The sequence below is a fragment of the Heliangelus exortis genome, chromosome 2, assembly GCF_036169615.1.
Source record: "Heliangelus exortis chromosome 2, bHelExo1.hap1, whole genome shotgun sequence".
In the NCBI taxonomy this organism is placed as follows: Eukaryota; Metazoa; Chordata; class Aves; order Apodiformes; family Trochilidae; genus Heliangelus; species Heliangelus exortis.
In genome coordinates, this window is record NC_092423.1 from 52,146,742 (window position 1) to 52,171,744 (window position 25,003).

The 25,003-nt window shown below is 35.7% G+C and overlaps 1 protein-coding gene across 12 annotated transcripts in view; it reads left to right on the forward strand.

The window, feature by feature from the left end:
• SUGCT (succinyl-CoA:glutarate-CoA transferase) overlaps positions 1 to 25,003 on the forward strand; it is a 330,712-nt gene that overhangs the window by 60,403 nt on the left and 245,306 nt on the right. The gene's annotated exons all lie outside the window — the stretch shown is intronic.

Here is a 25,003-nt window from a genome sequence, read left to right on the forward strand (position 1 = left end):
TGTCTAGGAAGGAGAACATTCTGTTGTTCATTTTATTTTCTGTGTTTTACATATTTCTTCATCAGCAGGAGATTAGTAACAGAACACTAAAATAGATCAAAGGTGTCTGATGAAATTGGATGACTTTAAAGCTTGTATGATGACTTGATTAGTTTTCACTTGACAGAAACTTTTTTTTAAAGGATTGACTTCCATGCCAGTTATAAGCTGAAATTGTTTGCCTCTGAATGTTGGTAGTTTTATGATAATGTAGTGATCATGAAGATCTGGGACCTCTACATGTTTGTCTTTTTCTATTGACTTTGCTACAAATCACTTTGGCTCAGTGAGACAACAGGTTAGCAAAAGGAATTAACCAGAGCTCACATCTTCCCAGCAGAATTCAGTGTCTGCTACATCTAATGAAAGGATGAAAATCCTTAAAATAGCATGACCTTCATCAAATAAACAAGCACAGAGAAAAAAAAAAAAAAAAAAAGAAACAGAGCAACCAAAAATCAAAACTGCAAGCTTTATCTTTCTTCTGGCTTGTATGGGAAATTCTTCCAGTACATGAAGAAATTTTTGTCTTTTTCCAGCTGATCATTTTGTGTTCTTGATGGAAGTCATGCTGGCTTATGGATACATGGTCATATATTTAATTTTAAAAAACCTATTCTTCATTTCATAATCTTTGGCCCTTCTCATCAAATAGTTATGTTTACAACTAGCTAAGCAGAGCCTGGATTTCTTAATTTCTGTCTGGAGTTCTTTAAAGGCTGAGAGGGAAAGTTCCCAGCATTTGCCTGGGAGAACTCCACCTAAGCACCACTCGGTTTCTTTAGCATCTCCTTACTGTTTAGAGAAAGTGAGGGAAACTCGATGAACTGTCTTCTTCCCAGTGGTAAAGATGGTGGTGATCATGACACTTAAAGATTTGCTGCTTGTGGCCATAGAAACTCTGAAGTAAAAATCTGCTATTATTACATAGAAATCTATCTACTGGCTTGTGCCACAACCAGGTCTCCTCAAGTCTAAAACTAAAATGGGTTGGTTTTGCAGGATTACATCTACTTGAGCTAGGACACTTTTTTCCCAGTACACACCACTGTGCAGTCAGCTGTGTTGTTACAAATTACCTAGACCAGATTGCAAAAAATCTTAGACTGATGGGGAGATGTTGCAGCTCCTTCTGCAAGGATGAGTTTGGTCCTGCAGCATTCTTGTCTCAGGTGAAGTGCAGCACAGCTGTGGCTATGCCACTTTCTGGTCCCCACAAGGAAGCACTATGACCATGTTTTCTAGAACCAGCTCAGCATGACCCAACGTAACCAAGCATCCAATAGTAACTACAGAAGTAGATGCATTTTCCCGTGTTTCTGTGATGTGACCTTTTGGTGCAATCCTTATTGAACTTCAGAATGTTGGAAGTATAAAACAGATCTGAAGAGTCTGAAGTTCATATAAGCAAAACCCAAAACCTGACTAAACAAAACATTTTATTTTTGCTGTACTCCCATTTGGCTGAGTAACTGAAAATTGCATTTGTTTATGTCCTTTTGCCTTTGTTTTTCCACAGTCAAAATGAAAAGAAAAGTATACACTGAGTATCCTTTATTTCGTTTTTCGTATACAGCTCTGTAGCTATCTCATTTAGCTATCTTCTGGTTAAATACAGATTATTCAATACATCATTCATGTAAATGTTTTTTTTAGCTTTTATGTAAATATAATTCCTGTTTCTCTGTATGCTTTTCCTGTAGTAGCTATTAGAAATATTACCCCAATATTACGAAAATTTTAATCTGAATTTTCTTGTTCAGAACCCAGTAATTAGGGTGGATTTACTATGGGTGGAGTTCTGTGTATATGTGTTTATGGCTCATCTGTTAACATTCCATCAGCTAGCATGGCTATAATTCTGATTGTAACCATAAGTATATTATGCTTTCTAGAGTTTATTTTTTGCTTTACTAACATAAGCTATACTTAGACTGCAAAGCTCTTCAGAAATTTGAATTAACCCTCACTGTTGGTATTGTACTGATTTTATAGTTGCTTCCATTTGTAATATAGTTTAGAAGAGAATTGTGATCCCTCATCCTTCTTATTGATTAGGCTTTTTCTTGCTAAACTAATATGTGACTATCACAGTGCTATTTTTTTCAAATAGATGGGGGCTTGTTTGTTTCAAGATATTTTGTGCAAGTGAACTATAATTTACTCAGGTAATAAAAATCACATTTCAGGAAACTGAATTTCTGTGTAGTTCAGAACAAGGATGTGGTAGCAAACTGTTAGGATTTTTTATATCCTCAATTTGACTTTGTTTCTGTTTGCTGTATGTTAAGTTTTCATACAGGTCATAAATGACAACTTTAAAGTGCTACAGCGCCTTCAATTGTGCTGAAAAATGTCAGACTATGTTAAATCATGGAAGACTGGGTAAACATGAGAGATTCTTTCATAGATACTAAAAGGCACGATCTAACTAATTTGTCATCTTCCTGTGTGACAGAAGTCTGATCAGAGTCATGTCAGAGTGCTGACCAAAATTTAATAAAAAATATATATCAAAAGGATCTTAAATATGTACACTAATGGTAGCTTTTTGCTAGCAATTGTTACATTTCTAGTACAGTTTAAATTGTAGTGATGTTTAACACGTTCAGTACTGAGATGTCTAACAGCTTTGAAAATCTACTTCTGGTCTGCGCTAAAAGCTTTTATTTTAAAAGATGTAAAGTTTGGTGTGCAAGGACTTTCATACTATTGTAGTGCTTTTCTCATTTCCTGATTATGTGCTAATCCCAAAGGAAAGGACTTGGACTTCTTTTGAGTGTACAGTGGCTTTCAGGGTACTTGAAAACAGTCTGTAAGATTTGCTCTAGGTTTTATTGTACATGAACTTTTCAGTGTGCCACGAAGGTGAAGAACTCTATTTCTAATTGAGCAAAATCAGAAATAGATTTTTCAGTGCTGAACCTTTCGTTAGAAACCATCTATTTTGAGCTTATCTGTTTTTTTAATCAGAGCAATGTAGTTTGAATAGGTCACTCTTCTGATACTGAATGTAATCAGATCCCAATTTGCTTGTTTGCAAGCGTTAAAACACAGAACTTGAATTCTGGGCTGTATCTTAGAAGTAATTGGTATAAGTTTTTTTAAACAAGTTTCTATAATGAGACACCTTGTTTAGCTACAGCTGCTCTGTGATTATCCAGAGTACATCAGGGGTTAGAAGCATCCGGTTTACATAATTGTGCTGAAAAGTAAGGTTGTATTACTGTCTTTGATTTGGAATGATAAGGTCTTCCCTGATTCTTGTAGTTTTGGCAGTGGCACTGTCTTGCCTGTACCATACATGAGATGTAGACATTCACTTTTTCATCTCCCAATTGGTACACTTGGAATGGGTATTCATTCTCTTGAGAAAGTCTATCATAACCTGGGTGTTTACAGGATGTTTCCTAGGGCCACTTATCACCCTGCTATCAGGCATCCAGAAGACTAGGTTGAGCTTTCAGAGGCAAACTCTCATCAAAAGATACAGGGCTGATTTTTCTCTGGCCATAATGGTCAAAGTATCTTTAAAAACTGAGGAACCAAGCTCTTACAGATATCCTCCCCTCCTCCTTCCACCAACTGTATATGTTGTTATTTCTTTCCAGATTTGGTCCTAAGGCTCACAGATTCTTCTCAAGTGTACTTCAGTATGTTTTCAGAATATGCAAAGGCCACAACCTTTCAGCGTAGAAGTTGAAACACAAGACAGGAAAGAACTTGCTATTTTGACTAATTATCTTTTCTGCTGACTGACCTCTGTATTTTCATAACTCATCAGACCCACCATTACCTTTTTTTATATTAGAGCATCACTCAGATTCTTTAAACATATTTTTTTTTTGTTGTGATAAGCATAAATTTCTTCCAGATGAGGAAGCTGTCTTTATGTCAAAGGCCTTCCTGTTGAAATGTGTTATGAAAACCAAAACATAAGCTCACCAGGATGTGAAAGGCATGAGGTAGTAGGAAGATGAATATAGTCAATGATATAAATATATCTTAATTATTTATAGCATTTACATCTCATACATTTTGCTTGCAGAATTTCATCCTGCCCAGGGGTCTTACAAAGAAAATCCAACTCATATCTCTTGTGACCCAACACAACAGAGAAATGCAACAAGTTGTTACTTACCTGATTCCTATAGCAGAGATGCTTTTCATGCTAAGGCACAAAGTGCACCAGCTTTCCAAGTTCATCTGTGGAGAATCTCACAAAATTTCTAATTAGTCTTCTTTTTTGTTTGTTTTTTTCTTCCAGTGGAGAGGGCAAGAGAATAATGACAATCATTCAGAAGCTTCAAACTGCTTATGCCTCACAAGAATGGGGATGTGTAGGTCTTTTCTATCTTTATATTGTTTTATTGGGATGCTTTTGCAGTTAATGTGTCTTGGAATAGAAAAATAACAAAGAACAGAACTTTAATTGCCTGCAAAGTTTTGTTTTGTGCATGAAACTCCCCTTCTTAAGTGGATGTTATTTTTCTGCTCTGTTATGGCTCAGTCTGGTAGAACATGGAACATATGCACAGGAAAGAAATAAAATACAGATTTTTTTGAAGATGTTCTAGGTTAAGGAAATGCAAGATGACCCTTCTGACTCTGTGAACCTTGTGTACATAACACTCACCCAGACTATTTAGACTGCTTGGAGGTTCATTGTCCTATATTGTTCCAACCAGTGAAATACTACTCCTGAAAGCATTACCCGTATGACATGAAAATTAAATGTATTTACAGATCAACTGAATAGAAACTTTGTGCTCTCAAGCAGCAGCAAAGCGTGGTCTTTCACCTGCTATGGTTTCAGTTTCTGAAGAAAAGTTTGGCTATCCTCAAGATACACATCTTGACCCATATGATGAATGCCCACTCTCCCAGATAATTTAGTGGCCTAGTGTGTCTCCTTGACCTACTTACCAAGAGGTTTGGGGTTTTTTTAAACTAGGTGCTTCCTTTCTATGTTTATCTCACAAGTCTCAGGAAAGAGAGAAGCCAGAAAGGCCTGTGTCATCCTGGATTCTGTAAAACAAGAAAACAAGAATTTAATTTGTAGGACTTTTTCTTTCTTTCTTTTTGAACAAGTTTCTATTTGTGGATTTCCTTACTATATTCTTCATAAGTGTTTTACTATGGAAATACTAGATTGACTACTGGTTGCACAAATATTTTGGCGCTATTTTGATGATACGGGAACGGAGATGGGGCTCTGCTTGGTAAGCAGTGCTGGAGCAGGGATTCTGTTTCCTTGCCATTTCAGTCAATTAAAAGGTGCAGTAACCATCTGGGGGAATAGATGCGGAAAACTGCCCATTGATGAAGAATGAATTCCAGTTACTCAAATGTGACAACGTTGTGTTGATACATTTATAGTGATTGTCCTTCAGTGAGTTGCTCTCTTTTGAGCAGAGCAGCTCTCTGGAAACCTATTCAGTAGGTTTGCCTTAGGCAGTGTTAGGTCTGTGCTCAGTGTATAATGTGAGATGCAGCTATAACTTCATTCATATCTATCCTATCCTGTCACAGGGACAGCACTTGAAAGAAGCTGACCTTAAACCTACACAGGTGGCATCTTACCTGTGCACAGGACCTTTTTAGCTGGAAATGAAATGCATTTTTAATTTTGAACGAGATACGGGTTTTTTTTCTGAAGAAAATCCTTCTGCATCTTTCTACTTTAAGCAGTGCCTGCAAGACTTTTTTTTTTGTCCTATACTTTGGTTTTGCAAAGCAGATATGGATAATTATGATTATTGTTACAGAATAATATCTGAAAAGTGAGACTGTCTCACTTTTTATCTCCTCCTAGGAAATGTTAGTGTGACTATTTTGTGTCCATCATAAAATATTTCTATATATGTACTTTTATGTGTTTGAACTTACCATATGTATTTATGCTTATTTAAACTTGATTGTACATTAAGATTTGTCCCTGGTCACATGAGAAGAACTCTAGTGAAACTAGGATTAGAAAACAGGGGTACTGATATTTCTTGTCATTTAGTGGACATATTTGTCTTCTATATGTGCTGTTCATTGTTTCCGTCAGTCATCCCTTGCTGGGGTGAAGGATATAGTTTGCATTATTTACAGTAGCATAGTTACTCTCCAAGCATGCTGCAGGGTTATTGAATATTACAGATTTTTAAACCCATGTCAAATTATAATTCTTCTTCAGGCAGTGTAACAGAGCAGAAGAGTACGTTTTGCTTTTCCTTTTCTGAAAATATGTTTCATAATTGTATAACTATACAGTACAGCCACTCAAAAAGCTGAAACAAGTTTAAGCACTCTGAAAGAGTACAGCATTATGAAGTATAAAAAGAGTATGGCAAAAATCTATGTACAGCACTCTCAGTCAGTGGCTCTTGACATAATCATCCTGGTTATATAAATAGCTATTTGTATTGCCATGTATTGTACAAACAGGACAGATGAGCTCTTTGTGATCATTAGGGGGTATATAACACAAAAAATTACTTTAAATAACTGAAATGTGTAAGGACTTTGGTATTGTTCACAATATTTTAAAGCTATATTTTCTTAAGAATTTGAGGATCTGATGATTCATGGTGAATACTATTCCCTCTTGGGGCAAAGGAGTGATTAAGACATTTCCATATGATGATATTAACTTTTGAAGACAAAGAAATTAATAAATGAAAAATGCTGACCGTCATTCAATTCATGTTCAGGTGATTGCATTCACTGTCTCCTTGCAGTGAATGACAGTTTTGGTTGGAAAAAGTTGATTGTTATGGAAGGGTATGTCCACTAGATGTCATTGATGTAATCCAGTTTTCATTGCAGTATTTGTTTCTGAGGAGATGGTAGGATGTTAGGTACAGATTATCAGCATTATTAGCTGCTTCTGTATATGAAGTGCTTTTGAATATACATGTGTGGAGTGTTACCAAATAATATTCTGATTGTCTCTGTGATGGCTTGATTTACCTTTTAGTCTAGAACATCTGTCTTTACATGGTTTTGCCTACAATTATGCCTAAGAGCACTAGGCTAAGCTGTATGTAGCTTGTTGTGCAAGGAGAGACACGAGTATAGGAGTAAGGATGTTGCACTCTACAGGGAAGCTCTTTAGAAAACTGAATATCTAATGAGGAAAGATTGCTCAAATTTCAGAAAGTTACACAAGTGGTTTTATATAATCACAGGTCTTAGCTGTAGAGCTGTTCTTAGAGTATTTGAATTGTGTCAGCCCATTAATGTCTGAGGTATTCCAAATAGAATAACTTAAATCAAGCTTAAATGAAGTATTCTGTATGTGGACAAATGAAAGGTGCACCTGGCCATTCAGCTGAGCGGGTTGGTAGGATCTGCACAGTTATTAGCAAAGAGTGCTTGTACCCCCTGCTTCCCTCCCCTCCTCCTCTGTGTAGCAGGACATGTGTTACTAATTGCTACACCGCCCTGGGGAGCCTGATCTATACTCATCGAAGAGCAACTGCTGCAGCACTGGCCTGTGCTCCTTCCCACTTGCAACTCAGAGTAGCTACAGCAAAACTGGAAGCTGGAGATCACAGCTTCCTCCAGCCTCCCTTTCCCCTTCCATATGGAATAAAGAATTTTTCTGCCCTGTGTAGTCAGCCAGAGGGCAGGATGGGAAAGTGATAATCCTCTTGGAATGAGTACTTGCATGAAAAATGATAAATGCTGCATTGCATGGGGATTAACACTTGCTTATGAACTTGCTTTCAGTGGAGTGATGCTTCTCTTTCAGCAATGTGAAGGTTCACTGTACTTGTAGACCTGATTAAGAACCTTTACCACTGTTCAGCCAAAAGGCAACCATCTGCCACCAGAATGTAATGATGCTTAAAACTGTCTTTCACATATTGTCCTCACGAATGTAAACCATTTACCTACATATAGCACTTACATCCCTAGAAAAATATTTGTTCTCCGCATCTCGTTGCAATATTTTTCTTTCTCATATTGTGAGAATTGCATTTCTCTTAATATTTAATGCATCTCTCTGAGGTCTGTGCTTTGTCACCATGAAACTCAAACATGGCTATCCAGAGCTAGTTTAACGAATGGAGTTGCTATTCTGGTTTGTTTTGGTTTTTTTGTTGCTACTTTTGTTTTTTGTGGGTTTTTTTTGTTTGCTTGTTTGTTTGGGGTATTTTTTTTGTTTTGTTTGTTTGTTTTTTGATGGGACAATGAATCCAAAATATCCTGGACAGATGTTCACAGAGTGGGTCATTCTGTGAGTGGAGTTTCTGAAGCTTGTTTGGCATCTCTGGATGTATTTGGTATTGGGTACTAATTTGTAAAGATTTAGTGTAGGACCTGATAGCATTTTACAGGATGACCCATTCTTTTCACAGTGAGGTGACATGTTATGTAAATTTGGCCTTTCTGTTTTTTTCCAAGGGCTGATGTATACTAATAAATTTGGCATGGGCTGTATTGTTTCCTCTAAAAATATTACATGACTGCCAAAATAAGCTTAGCTCCACTGGAATAACAGGTGTGGTCCTCCAGTACCCAGGCAGCTTCTGGGAATTTAATTGGAAGGGTAGCATTTTTGAGAGAGCTTCTGTTCCATTTTCAAAAGTGGCATATGTAGTTTAGAAGTCTCAGTCCTGTTGCCTTCCTAATACATTTAGATTTTAAATGCTAAGTCTACAAATGAAAATAATCTTTAATTTGCAGTACTTTCTAACTCTGTTTCTTGTGCTCCTTGCTACATCCAAATACAATGTTGCATGATGCTAAACCAGGTACAGTCACTAATAAAACTTAATTGTAAAAAGAGTGAGAAGTTGTAACATAAAGCTTTATCTATTATTAAGCCCCTGTTGTTACCAAGATTGTTTTGATTTTCTTACAGAGCAGAACTTCTGCTACAAGACTTGAATTCAGTTGTATTGAGAGTGATCAAGGTGAAGGTGGGACAAATGTTTTAAAAGTAGTCTCTCTTTTGACAAAACCATACTTCCTGACCTAGAACACACAATATTTGCTGACTGGAATTTACTTTTATAGTGCAACTTAAGCTAGAGAAATGGATCTTACATCTGTATCCTCAATGGGATCTCAACCAGTTGTATCTAGTCAACATCCTTGCCTTTTTTCACTTATATCTAGGATACTTTTTAGACATTTTTGACCCACTTTCTCTTTGCCAGAAGTTTTGAAATACTTGCTACAGTCTTGCTTAGTTAGTGCTCTGTGCCCACAGAGTGGAAGAGAAGGAGTAATTCCATTTTCAATGAGGAAGATAGAGCCTGCATTTAGGAAAAGGTTTTGGCTACATAGTTAGTGATGCATTATGCCAGTTGGTTGCCACATTGTCCATAGCAAGTTTTTACACATATAAAATAAATGTAGAGCTCATCTACAGTGTTCACCTTTCTGGTTTGTGTGAGGCCAGCTCATTCATGTGTTCCCCAAGGTTATAATTTTAAAGTTCTTGTATTTTTTTTGAGTCTGACATGATTTCCACTTTATACACCTTTCCAAGTGGTGTGTCCAGATCTAGTGAGTGCTTTAGGTGAGTTTTTCATGTTCCTGAGTATCTATCATGTTCCTGAGCTTTCAGATGATGCTAAAATACCTGAGAATATTTTGTTTTTGTTTTTTAATATCAAAATGTTCTATGTCCTTCTTTTCAAGTGTTCTGCTGTCAGGGTAGGAGAACAGCACAGCAAATGCCTTTAATTTGCTGATTAGTTATCAGCTACAACTTCAGTTTGAATTATTAATATAAAGTTCTTGGGGTTCCTTTGTATTCTGTGATTTTTTTTGTTTGTTTTTTCAGCATCGATCACTTTACAGAATAGTTTCACTGATGAATCTCAATCCAGTGAAACCTGAAGAAGTGAGGTCACTCAATGTTGGAGTGACCTCTCAATCTAAGATAGCAGCAGCCAAAGCAATTGTCTAACTATAATCTTGGTTTATGTCAGCTACACCAATTTTAGGGTGTTCAAAGTTTGAGTAAGTATGTCCATATGTGGGTTTAATGAGCTTTTACACACTAGTTCTGCATCATTATTAGTTCTTTTCCTGGATGTTTCTAGGTATATGAAGTCTGAGATTCCAAAAATTTGTCTCGTAAGGATATGGAATAATCAGTCTTGTATTTTGTATTTTATATTTTACATTTTAGGAAGCTACCAGGCTAAAGAGTAGATGCTAAATTATCTTTGAAAGGCTATTCTTTGCTAGATAAAAATAATAATAATTAAAAACAAACACAAAGTTTACTGTCTCATTGATTTGCAGTTAATTAATATTAGCTGTGATTCTGCATTGGAACAATCCATTTTTATGTGGAATGGCCATAAAAATAAACAAGAAACTGATGTGACTTGAAGTAGAGAAGCACTAGCTGAATCTAAGTAACATGGATAAAGCCTATCACAAAGTCAAGGAATATAAGATATTATAAACACCAGCATTAGTCTGTATGATAACATCCTTCTAAAAAGAGTGAGTTTTTTGACCTTGTCCAATTTATCCTTGGCATATGTGGTTGTGATAGTGGCTAGAGAGTTTTGACCATGAATAATAGTGGTAACAATGCAAGAAAGCCTTTTGTACTACATTCAAGTTATTAACTTAGCTCACTGGGGCAGAGACTGCATTTTAATTTAGCTTGAGACTTAGAACAATGGACCCTGAGTCTTATTTTAGTGCTTCCACAAAACCACAAATAATTTTTGCCTCTTTTGTGTACAAGCTTAGAGTATTTTATTTTATTTGAGGGTTCTAAATATGGAAGTGAGTTGGGGGATAAATGAGAAGTAAAAATGACCATCTCATGACTTTCAGAATAATGAAAGAATCTGAGATTTGTTTACACATACAGTGTTTACTGAACATGAACAGCAAGGAAGGCCTCAGGCAGGAGCAGAGTGCTGTTTATTAAGAATCTGATCAGGTAGCTCATTTAAGAGAATGTTACTAGAGATACCTCTTATCACTCATGCATAATTATGCTATCTTTTCACCCTTACATTTTCAAACTCCTTGGAGATTGATAAGTAATTTTATTTCCTGCCATTTAGCCATTTTAAGTAATAATGATTAGGAGAAAACAGTTAAATAGTTTATTTTCTAAAGTACCAGGTGCTGAAAGCAACTGAGAATATTGGTGGCTTTTATCTTGGTTTCATAGGAATCTTGTGTAAGCTTCTTCATTAAGCTTACATTAATCATGTAAGCCTTTGTCAGATTTAAAAAGATAATGAAAAAGATTTGTGTTCAAGAGACTGGAATGAAACTTAGAAATGTAGCTCTACATTTTCTTGCAAAATAGCTATATTATTTCTGGTTTGGATGCTTGTTGCTACCTCATTTAATGTGATGTAGCTTTTTGACTGAGTGCTCCAAATCAATTTTTAATATAAGGGAGAGCAGTTTCTTGGAACTACCAGATCCAGATTGCAGCACATAATAGAGCGATGGTTACTTCTAGAATTTCTACTTCTGTGTTACCTATTCTATGTGTTGAGATTTGACTCCATCTATTGTGATTTGAGTAGGCCACTTGTGTGTGTCCCCTCCTCTGTCTGTAAAAGAGCTGACCTCTTCCCTTATTGCCATTCTTCAGGGTATGACTGCAGGGCACTGAATAGTGTAATGTGAATTAGCTGGATGGGTCTATCCCTTCTCAATGTAAGATCATGTTTAAGTATATTGTTCTCCACAGATACTTGCCAGATACTTGGCTTGTGCTGGAACTCCACAACCCCCTGGGCAGTTAATTTTAGTGCCTCACTATTTGTTATCTCCACGGCACACAAGGCAAAAAGTGCTTAACTCACAGCTAGTCAGAGTAAGATCAGATATTAAGGAAAGCTTTCTAACAGAGAAGCTGGATTCCTTCCTCTTTCCTGTAGTCTTTTATAACCTTGTGATCTGGTATGTCTCAGTCTTACCTAGGCTAAACATTCCTAGTTCGCTTAGTCTTTCCCCTGAGTTCATGCTTTCCAGAAAGTACTGCTATTCTCTCTACTTTCTTTTTGGAACACATTTTTGTGGCATCCAGAATCAAATGCAATACATTATCCTAGCTCCAGTTTTACCATCTTGAATTACAGCACAAAGGTTATTTCATGAAACTTGGGGGTTCTACTGATGTTCTGAAATGTCACTTTAATGTTACTCTGCTGTTGCAAAGGAACCTTTGTTTAATTCATGTTCAGTTTCTGATTCTTGAATCAGAAATTAAGAATCAGAATCAAGAATCTTGAATCATGATTCTTGATCCTTTTCTCTTTATGGAAATTATTCACGAGTGAATTACTCATGCCTTGTTCTAGAACTTCTTAGTTGCTTTTCTTTGTTGAATTTCACCCTCTTGCTTTTAGACTTCTCTCGGTTAGTTGCAAACATTTTCTGTTCTATCCAGTCTGTCCAGTACTTTCAGTTCCTTTTATTTTTGTAGTATCTTCAAGTTTGATGTACATACTTTTTTTTTTTTTCTCAGTATCTGGGTTATTAATGAGAATACTGAAAAGAAAGATCCATGAACAATTAATAGTGTTCTTTCATGTTGACAAATAGTTCATAATTGCTTTGGGTGATATCCAACCAGTTGGCAACCCCATTTCTCACATGACCTTATTTAGGTTGGTACTGCCCTTCACTGTAGTCTGGTGAGAAATATCTAAGTCAATTTATTGTACTTTGAAAGCCAGTATTGGCTACTATCCATTCACTGGCTGCTTTGAGGGGATATAAGTGTATCTTTCTGGACATGACAAATAATTTGTGGTGCTGACAAATAATTTGACTGATTTTATTCTTTTTTAATCTTGTCACTGGGTTTGCACATTTCTAAGATTGAGTATCTCACTTCTGTCCCCAAGCTACTGGTATGCAGCCTCCTCAGATTCTTCTGGAGGGATTCAAAAAGAAATCTTAGCTGGTCATGACACCTGAAAGCTTAAGTTTTCAGAAGTACTCTCTCACCATGGCTTTTTCATAATCTAGTGCAGTTGTCACCTGTGTATTTCCCTGCTGATGTGCCACCGTGCTAAGGAGTTTACAGCCTATATGCTTTAGTAGCTCATAGTGGAGATGGTTGGTATTATTTTAATGCAAATAATAAGCAATTATAATAGTGACAGAGCACTTACTGTAAACATTAGGCAGAATGGCTGTGCTTGGAGATTTTGAATGTTCTTAAGAAACAAGAGGGTCATGAGTTAGTTTCAGGTGGCACTGATTACTGTGCTGAGCATCCTCAAATCAAATTTATTCCTTTAAAACTGGAAGTTAAGTATGACTTTAAGGGCATGAAAAACCTGTTGATTACCTTCTGTGCTAGAGTATATGAATTTCATTTCTCCTGGAACTAGAAGTTAAAACCATAACCTCTTGAGGACTGTGTCAGTTCCAGGTTTTAGGTAAAACAATAATCAAGCATGTGATGAATTTAAGCAAGGAGACACTGGAATGACAACATGTTTACTATAAAATAGAATTTTGTGGAAACAAGGTTCTGATATTTTAGATATTGACAGATGTAGCATTTAGTTATTTGCGTTGTATTAAATTAATATATCAGGTCTTCAAAGTCACGAGTGGCATACTAGTAATACTCAAGATTCATAAAAATTTGATGTCTTCTGTGTCCATTTACCAGTCTTCTTTTTCTCCCCTGACTTTTTTTTTTTTTTTTTTTAAATGTATTATGAGTTCCAAAAATTGCTTTAATGGAAACAGGGAGAGGACATCTGACTCCTTCAAATAATCGCCCAAGTTGACTTGGCAGCTCGCTAGGCTTTGTGTTTTTCTGGCCGCCATGTTAATAAAAACCTACTCAGTTATTTGTTTGTTACGTCTTTGGTTTCAGCTCCTTGAGGGAATCAAGACCCTGTTCTTGATTTAGTGAGACTTTACTGTCCAGATGTAAATGGTATTTTTTTCAGTAATGTATATTGGATTCATGAGACTCATCAGTAATGTATCAACTCATCAGGACCTGGAAGGGAAGGCAGCTTCTCCTTCAAGCTCCAAAAATCCTGAAAGAGAAAAATACTGATAGTTTTTCTTTAGAGCATCTCATGGCTTTTCCAGCCAACCTTGTGATTTTTGGGAGATCTGAGTGATTTTGAGTAAGTGGCTTGGCATAGTGGAATAATTTAGTGTACCATCTGCTGTAATTCCAGCAAGAGATGCTTCCTTTGACATCCCTACCCTGAAAACATTTCTGATAACCCTGCTTCTAAGCTCTGCACCAAAGGCTGTTACAGACAAACCTCACATCCGCTGTGTTTAAAATGCTACTCAAATCCATTGTAGTTGTCGTTCTGATGCTGCACTCCAAGAATGTCTTAAAGCATATATGTAAAAAACTTGTAAGGAGAATTAGAAATACCGCAGACTCAATGTCTCCAGAACCATTACGAAAGTGGCTGCACTGGAACTGACAAACAGTTGGTGTTTGAGTAATGGTATGATGGCAGTTTCAGCTCAGGCAAGAAAGATGCTGTGTTTGCCACATGTGGATTAATATAGTGCTGCTTTTTACTGTTAAGGGGTTAGTGCAATTTTATTATTATTATTATTTTTTAATATTTGAAGTAGAAAAGACCAGGAGAATAGATGAACCCACATTGCAGACAGCTGCTTTTTTGAGCTGGTGAGCTAAAAATCTGCTATAGCTGGGAAGCATCAAATCTGAAATTATAACTCTTCCAATGCATGTGATAGGACTTCTAAAATGTCAGGCAAGTGTTATGCCCTTCAGACAATTAACCAGAAAAAGGACAGGAGGCAGGAATATCTGCATGCTATTTGAACCAGGCTTTCCTGCTCAAGTGTAGTTCGCATTGTAACAATTTTTTTCCAATGCAATTCCGAGTGCATACCTTATGAATATCAACCAGCAATAGAAAATAAAATTTGAAAAATGTCATAAAGGAAGAAGTGCTGCTGGAAGTGATAATCTGAGTGCCAGAAGATAATAATTTGTTTTTCATCAGTCTAGTTTTCTTTTTTTTTTTCATTATATGTGTACTAAAAACTAAGGAAAAAACTCAGAAGCAAACTTTAATTTTTTTCTTTTGTAAAACTCCATAAGGCCAATATTTGATATTCACTTATAGAACATATCTTGCTGCAAATGCAAATTAAGTGTTAAAAACAGTGACTGTAAAAGCCTCTTTTCAATATGTAGAAAATATACTTTATAAGAGATCAAATTCGTTATCATTGTTCATGGAACTATGTGTAACTGATTTAATCAGTTTTCATCACACTGCATAGAGCTGTATCACATTCCATCACAGGTAAGTAGTAAGGGAAACATTCTGAGTCCCTTTTAGATTAATTAATTAATTAATTAATTCACCAGTTCATTCTGCTAAGAATACCTAGTTCCTAGAGTCAGGAGGAATGTATGGACCACAGCATCATACTCAATTCTCTTGGAAATTAAGTGTGTGGAAAAGCAGCCATAAAAATTTGCCTAGCTAGGAAGTAGCTTATGCACATTGAGGCTATAGTGATCAGAAAAGGAAATTGGAATATTGTGTGGCTATAATCTGTTGTTTGACATCCAGTGCCTGCTCCTGCATAATTTACTTGCCTCTTTTGGTCACCTGACTGAAGACATTAAGTGGGCCACAGGGTAAGCCAGGAAATTCAGCTCTCTGCTTTCCAAGTCCAAAGCTCAGTTGTTTCCCCTTTCCCCTTCCCCCTCCCTCTTTTTTCACAGCTGGTCAGCACATGCACAGTAATTGCTTAGGCCAGGTAGGGCAGATATGGAAAGATACATATGGAGCACATGCAAATCTGCACTTAATTGTGGGAATGCAGCAAGAGGGTGAAGATGAACTAAAGCAAGATTTCTTTTATGTTTAAAGTTTTTAAAACTGTAATAATAATAAAAAAAGAGGCAACAAATTCACTTTATAGCCTTTCCTTTTCTCTACTACTACTAACTGAGTGGGTTTGGGATTTTGCCAAAATATTACACATTGCTCAAGAAGATTACAAAGAAATCCCAGACATACACTAGAGAGCTATTAAATTTAACATTTCTAAAAGATATTTTCAACAGCTAAGTACTTGTTAGAACATTGTTTTCCCCAACTTTCAAAAGTTACCACAACTCAGTCACAGATAAGGACTTCCAGCTTTTTAATTGATATATAAATTGATTTTAAAACCAAATCCACTACATTTCCGGTAGTAAAGGAAACAGAGACTCTTCAGTTTGGTTTGTCCCTAATTTGAAAATCATGTTCTCAGGAAATCCTGCATAATTATTTTACGTAAACAGGAAAAGTAATTATTTGCTTGGGGCTCTGTTTGTTTGGATGTGGGTGTGCACAAAGATAGTGTAGTTTCTAGAACTCAATGTGTTAACAAAAGTACTTTAGAATAAAGGAAAGCACATTCCAAATAAGGCAATTTTCTGTCTGGTCATAGACAGGCTAATATGAGGGGTTTCAAAATGCTTGATTTTTTTTCTTTGTCTGTTCTTACTGTTTCTCTCATTAATTTCATTAATGGGAGCAATGAATGATCAAACATGACAAATCTGTAGTAAGGATATCTGTGTATTCTTTTTCAGGTGCCTTTTGCCTTGTCTTTAACGTTGCTCTTTGTCATCTGGAACTGAGCAAATTATAAAAAGCTATTGTAAAAATGCTGCAGGATTTCAACCCTCACATACTTCTCTTCTCTCACCCCCTCAAGGCCCTAAATTTATTTTTGCCATTTGTAATAGTTCAGTTAAAGGTTGAACTTCCCCTTCTGCTCCTTGTGAGCTTTTCTGATTCCACTTACTGTTTGAACAAGATATATTGGACTTTGTTTTCTCCAGAGTTAGTGTGAACTCTACACTTCTTCACACTGTTGATTTTGTTTTCAGTTTGAAAATAGCGCTACACATTTTGAGTATAAATTGTACAGTAAGTAGGCTGGGATTTTTTGTGTGGGTGGAAACAATCTGTGGAGTTATTGCAGAAGTTGAACCCTGTTTAGTTATAAAACTTTTGAAAAAAAAACCCAGAGATTTTTGAGGAACTATTTGTGAATTATTTTTTTTAAACCAGGATGTGATTCAGACTATTATTTAACAGGAGGACTCTACAACCTCACCAAATGCAGAGAAGAATTAAGTATGGGAGCAGGTGCATGCTTAGTTTATTTGGATTTGTTTGTGGCATTTTTTTTAAAGTTTAAAGTTCAGTATATCTGTCTAACAAACTGTGGTCATAGCTGCATGGGAAAATTGGAAGAAGTGATTTTCTTAGCAGAAATTTTAACACTGAAGTTGCTCAGAGAACATAGTTTAAAGTAGAAAATCAGGTTAGTTTTTTGTTTTCTCAAGGGGAAACTGTGAGTTAATATTTTAACAATGATAGGTATTTCTTTGTATTCTTTTAATACTGGGGAACAGATTTATTCAGTAATCATTCTAAAAGGCATTTTAAGAATGTTAGCTCAAAATGGTAACTCGTAAGTGACTATGTTGTAGTGAGAAATGCTTTGTGTGTTACATAGCTACACGAAGGAGGACTTGCAGTGGAAGGGTATTCTCAGGGGCATGGAATACAGTTTGAAATGGTGAAGTCATACTTGTGTTAGATTAAGAACATATTTACCTCTTCTAGGTACCTCGAAGTGGTAAGCAGGTTAAGCTACTCCAGAAAATTTCCCCCAGCCCCCTTTTTTCCCTCTTGTATTCATTTCGTAAGTGCATGTTCTGAAAACTCCCATTGCATGTTGCTATTTCTCCCATGTGATTCAGCAGTGGAGCTTGAATCTGATCCTGAATTCTTAATACACTGATTTGGAGGAAGTGATAGTCATTCTTTTTCATATATAAGGTCAGGTTAACCTTTTTTTTCCTTTTCAAACGTTTTTTTTAATTCTCCATACTTCAATTTTTGTAGGTAATTCTATTATTTTTTAAGCTCAGTTGTTTTGTTGGATGGTGTCAGTGGGAGTAGGATGCATGTTTTATACACAAACACAAATTTTATGCATAATCTTTGGATATAATTGTAAACGGAGATCTAGTTACCTTCTGGGTATGTTTTATGTGCTTTTAAGCATTGTGGGCAAACTTGGGCTATACTCAGTTTGTATTTTATGTAAGAAAATGTTGGGACTTTCAGGGAGAAAATGAAAAAGCATATGTCCAAAATATTTCTTATGAAGAGTTGAAAAGCCTTCACCATTCTTTTGATTAAAAATGTCAGCAGAGAGAAGAAATCTGTAGGCTAGCATTGCTATCTGTGTTGGTAGTTTACAAGTGGGAGTCTGGAAGAGGTGTTATTTAAAGATATTTTCTGCAAAATAAGGGACCAGAATCACTTGAACTTTGATGCTTTTTTATTTGTTCTTTGTGGGCACTTAAAAAAAACATACCTGTGCAGTTCTTTATAATTAGAAGTATTTAACTGTCACTATTCTTGGGAAATTCTTGAATACCGAAGGGATAACAAACCATGTTTGCTTCTCATCTTTTGGCCACTGATAATGGTATTTTTTTTGTGCAAATTAGTTGTAGCCATAGAGCAGCAGCCATCTTCTGCCTTAGCCTTAGATTAGACAGGAAGACTGTGAATTGTGATGTTATAAATTGTTTAGAGTTACTGTGTTTCTAGTAGTATGTTTATGAAGGTCTTAATAGATCTAAGGCCATACTTTGCAAAGATTTCATTCTGTTTATAGATAGAGATATTTCTTTTTTATATTCCATTCCCTCCCATTTATTATTCCACCCCCTTCCCTTTTATTTTTTGTCCTATTTTTTCAAAGTCATCAAGAAATAATAACTTTTAGCAGCTATTGCCAAGTATGTGGTTTCTTCCAAACAAGAGAAGCTTATAGTTTGTGAGAAGTAGCAGGTCAATCCACCCCTCAAAATTTGATGTGAATCTTCCTGTACACTTCACAGAGTGCTTCAGTAAGCCCAGGACCCTCATTCTTGCAAGCACTGCCGAGCTTTCTGTCTTGGAAAAGTCTCCTGAAGAGAAGCTTCTTCTTGTATTCATTCCATCCGTCATCATGGTCTTTCAGTTTATGGCCGTTCCCAATAAATTCAGTATCAGCTACTTGAAGTAGCAAGTCTCCCACGTCTTCTCCAAGTTTTACACTTCATACTTCAGCAAAGATTTTCTATAAATAAATGGAAGAGAAACCAAGCCCTCACATTTATTTTACATTTAAATTGTAATTTTCTTTATTATATGTACTTTGACAAACTATTTGCTTGGACTCACAGGTGGAAAAATAAACCAAAAAATGGTTTAAATAAAATTAATTTCTGCGGTGATAAAAACTTTGTTTTATCACATTTTCCCTGGCAAAACTTATTTTACTTGCAGCAAAATTGGCAGAAACAACTGCAGGCAATTACAGGCTTCAATTCATCAAGGTACTTAAGCATATGTCTAACGTTAATTGAGTGAGTAGTCATTTGACTTCAGGGGATTAATCACATTCTTAAAATTACATATATGCCTAAGTAACTTGGTGAATCAAGGGAATAGTGACTATTTTAATAGAGTGCTGGAGACAGACAAGCAAGTGTAACCTGCACTGAAGATGTTCCTTGATCGCTGTTTTTTAAATAATAATTTTAGTGGTTGTATTTTTTCTATTCCTTAATAAAATATCAAGGCCCAGTAAATATATATAGTTTGGTGTTCTTCTATGAACAGTACTGCTTCTATACCCAAAGAGCAAATAATCTCTTAATAAACATGGACTGAACCTGTGGAGGGCTGTTATGATTGCTCTCATGTAAGTTAAATGTATTTAATAAATTATTGTTTTATTTTACAGGGTAGCAGCCCAGGGGCAGGCGTACTGTACATTTCCTGACAACTGTTGTTTGTTAAATTTCCTAATTTGATTTACAGACATGGTACATACCATGACTAGTTTACATCAAGAAACATACAGATTTTTCATCTGATGAGTTTTCTTAGATATTTATTCTTCTAAGAGATTTTATGTTTTAAAGATGTATTTCAACTAGATAATTCTGCTTCAGACTCTCCTTCAAATGTTCTGTGTGAAGGTTTAACAATCAGTGTGGTACAAATTTGTTTTAGAGGTTTAATGAGAGAATAATATTCAGAAGAACAACTGTTGACCAGAAAGAAACACAGGAACGTGCAGTGGACTGTATCTAAAAATAGCCAACTTACATTACTTGTGCTTCAAAAGTGGAACATAATTTTAGGCAAGGGTTTGTAGAAGGAACATTGACATAGCTTGAAAACATAGGCTTTTGTTCTTATGTATAAGAGGGATGTGGTTTTGTTCAGTCAAGTTATTTTATATCAAAATAAAAGAACTGATGAAGAATAAAGGTAAATTGAACTGCTGTCATAATCATTGATGCTTCGCTGCTTAAGCAGAAGCACCTCTTGTCCTACAAAGAGGAGTAGGTACTCCTATCTCTAGTCAAAATAGAGGTGTTTGCATTGCTTTGAACATCTTTTTAGTTTGTTTAGATTTTACTTATTCTTTTGTTTCTCCTTTCAGTACACTCTGACTCTTTCACAATAAAATTGCAATCAAGTGTCTATTATTACCACAGTATATCAGAAGTAACAATTTGCATTATATTTATTTTACTCTTTTAAGAACTGTATTGCAAGCTACTGCTAGGAAAATTATTTTTTGTTAGGGGATTCTGCCATCCAGACTTACAAGTCAGTACATTTTGCTTTTTCCTTTAGCCTATAGTACCTTAAGCAGTTGAATTAAGCATATGATTCTTTTATTATTATGGATAAGTCTTTAAATGGGAAACTGTATTGCTGTGATTGGCCAGGTTTAATGGCATCCTGCAAAAATCTGATTATTTACAAAAAACAGAAAAATGGTGGACTTAGAATTCTGTCCACTGCTTTTGAGAACTTGTCAAAGTAGCATCAATAAAAGCTACATAGAGCAGTCTCAGGAAACAATAACAAAGACTGGTTATTTGAAAAGGGTTTTTTTCGGTTATGCTAAAAACAGTAGTAGAAAGCAAGAAATATCCATAATCGGAAGTGAGTGTATCCAGTTTGTCAGCTGACCTCTGATGAGGTCATAAAACCAAAACTTTGGCACTTCCATTTCTGTGTATTGGCTAATGGGAGCATACAGCTAGGATTTTTTCTGTTAATGAAGGGAATGTGACCCCGGTGTACAGGATGGAGGAAGTGAATAGAAAAGGGATGAGGTTTACGTATCTACTCTAGATAAAGTATGCTTGATAACTCTTACAACATCAGTTCTTTTCAGTAACAGCTTCTTATTGCCTTCTGCACTGCCAGAAATTAACTGGACAGAATGCTATGGAGGTCCATAGTGGATGCATAATTGAGCAGCTGTGTTATTTGTGTGGAAAAAAACCCTACAAACAAAAGACATAATCAGTTTTATTGTTTACAAAAGACTTACAATATTTACGCTTTTTTAGGGATGGCCAAAATTCTTTCTTGGAAGCTTCTGCATATATATTGAAATAGTTACTGGATTGGAAGGCATTTTATTACCCCACTGATATATTAGGACATGTTTAAGAGGTGGTTAGTGAGAGTTTGATGTGTAGCCTTGAAGCGGGTATGCAATGATAAAATATGTTTAAGCTGCTGCTTACATGTATGGATAAGACTTTTAAACCAGGAAAGTTTATTTTTCCATTGTCCTATCATCTGATATCCTGTTCTATTTCACATAAAATGTTGCCATCTCTCTGCTTTTGAAGTTCTCTTGAGGCTAATTTAATAGAATGATATTTATTATATGCTGTCATATCACTCATTTAAGGTACTGAGGGGTACTCACTCTCTCGTTAAAGGAACAAAACTGCTAAGTAAGGCTTGCAAGTCGCCCTTTGAAGGATACTGGTAAATCCATGTTGTCTATTTATAGAGGTGTATAAACCCCAATTTCATATAGAGAAATATCTGATGAAAAGTGCACTGTAGGCTCCTTGAGGAGCAATGCTAAGTCAGGCTTGTTTTTTTCCTTGAACTTCAGTAATGTGAAAGTGATGGAAACAGATTTCTTCCTCATATTCATTATTACAGAGCTGAACTGGGCCAAGCCTAATTGGAAGGCAATACTGAAATACAAGGAAAAGCATAAAAAATGTAAGTAATGAACAGTTCTTACTCACTGATGGAAGACTGAAAGAGCCAAACTTTTCTGGAACATGTGAGCAAACAAATCACTTTCCCGTATTTTGAGTGTGTTTTCTAACACACTGTTATTTTTTGGATATACAAAGTAAGAAGGAAAGAAAAAATAAGCAAAAGTAGTCAAAAATAAAGAACAAAATGGCAAATCTGAATGAATAATGTACTGCTTTTAACACTATAATTATTAAAAAACCCCACACATCCGTACCTAGAATAAGGATTCCTTCAATACATGCAAATATTGAATTCTTTCTGGTTTATTCCAGTGAGAAGAAACCTGTAATTCTACTGGGGCTGTGAAAATGCCACATATATTCAAGCTTTTATTTTAATGCCAGGAATTGAAAAATAATGCATAAGATAGATTCCTTTGAAAACAGGTGCTTCCCCAAGTTTATTAACTATATATGTGAAAGTAAAAAGTGCAGTTGTAAGTTAAGGAGTATTGATAGATTCCCAACCATGGGAGATTTCTGAAGGAAAGGATTGCTTCTTTGTGATGTAGAGTAAATACTTTTTTTTTTTTTTTTTTTTTTTTGCTTGCAAAATGAGGTGACTCATTGACTACTGCTTTAAAGCATTCTACCATGTGCCATCTGGAGCAATCCACCCTGTAAACCTTGGCTGCTTAGTCAGAGCTGTGTGCAATGACTTTTTTAGCTTCAGGTGTGGTCCTTGTATTATATACAAGAGCTGTAGGAAATTCTCTGTCTAGGTGGAGCTGGGGCTCCAAGTCCTAAAGAGTTTATTTAATCTTCAGAGTAAGATAACATAGTGGTTTCACACACTATGAATTTCCATGGTGGACTTGTTGATTGACCACATACAGGATGGCAGGGGGGGGTGTGGAAGTGATGTCACGGCAGAAACTATTACAGCCCTTTGAAACTGAACCAGAAAATGAAGGAAACTGCTGATGTGAAGAAAAGTATACAGCTGGAAAGAAACCATAAATGTTGGAATAATGTATCTGTATACACCCATTAGTGTTGGACATCTTTACACAAAAGTAGCAACGATGTATCTCCACCAGTATTAGTTTCTTAATCCCTGTCATTGGCTTTTATAGCCTGGTTTCATTTCACTGAGAGTATCTGAGGGGTGAAATAACAAAAATATCCCAATAAAAGTTGTTATATTTATTCACTTAAAAAGCATAAAATGCAGGGAAATCCAAAGCTATTTCTGAGTTACAAGAACATTTTTCTAAAAAGTAAAACCATACATCTTTTTTTGATGATTTTATAACTTGAAAAGGCTCTAATTTAAACCAAATTAAACTGAATGAATCCTTGTGGACTAAAACTTCTGAAGGTTAGGTTTAAGCCTTTTTTTTTAATAAAAAAATAACCCTAATTTTTTTAATGGCCGAAGTGAAGAATTGCATACTTCTGAAAAAGAGGTCTGAAGTAAGGCTACTGAAGTCCTTCAAGGCAGTGATAGAGATATATGCTTGTGTGCACGGTTAGTAAAAAATGAGTCTTGTGTGAAACTGGCATCTATCAAAAGTTAATTGAAAGGCAATTTCTAAATTTCTGATTAATGACTTAGAGCATTTTTAAATTTAAGATCAGTTTTCAAGTCCAACTTCTTTATCTAGTAATGGTGTTAAACAAAAGTGCTTTGGTACTAGATTGTTTGGGTACTACTTGGTCCTTAAGCCATACCAACTTGGCCCAAAGCAATACAGACTTTTCTGAAAGCCCTTGTCCTATTTTCTGGGTATCTGGTTAGTTTTATCAGTCCTGAAGTGTGCATGCATCAGTTATGGCAATATTCATATCCTTATTTGTACACTTGTTGTGGTATCCTGCCTTAATATTGGGAAGTTTTAACATATGGGTAAGATTACCTACATGTACGTTTGCTTCTTTTACCAAAAGTTGAGTGTAACACTGACAGACACGAGCTTTTTCTCCTGCTGGAATTAGTTCGTCCTTGGAAGAGCAGTTCTCTGAGGGCTACTTGCTGTGAGAGTACATTGTCAAGAGCTAGAAATTTTTTTCTGGATGCCTCTGTTTCCTATTTGGCCACTCTGATCCTGAAAATGTGTAACTGAAAAATTGTTTAGTTTATTAAAGTTTATGGACAGAGAAAATGACTTCGAGTGGAATATTTTTAGTTGGAGGGGACATACATTGACTTCATATTTCTAAGAACAGGAATAGATCTAAGAATACTTTTTAAACTGTGCTTTTTAAACCACAGATAATGGAGTGGAATTCATAGTCGTTATCTTGTTAGTACAGATAAAATGCACCAGAACTCAGGAAAGATCTAAAGAAGTACTTTTCAAAGGATTCTTAAAAACAAAGCAGGCAGTTTCTTCCAAATGCAATATGAATACTGGAGATACAAATCAGCTCCACAGTCTAAATAAATTAATAAAAAATTTGCAAAGCTCTAGATACTATTCACATTGATTCACATTAATATATTCCAATATCAATAAAAAGAAACATGAAATAAATATCTTAAATGGAGTTAAATTGCAGTTATAAATAAGAAATAACTCTTGTTTCTTTGGCCAAAGAGATTTGCTTTCAGCCTATAGGATCATGGTACTCGTAACTGATTTTATGACAAATTATTCTAATTGTTGGTACTGTTGTAGCAAAAGTGAATGTTTCAGTACTTGTGCTGAAAGCTATCCCAGGTTCTCCATATTTAATCTTTCTGCAATTGCAATTGCAATCTCTCTTTTCTCCCAGTTCTTTAGTTACAGGAAGAAGGACAAAATTAATTTAGTCCTAAATGAATGGAGATTCCCATTTCTTCTGTGGTAACTATTACATACCTACTTGCTCCCAAGAAAT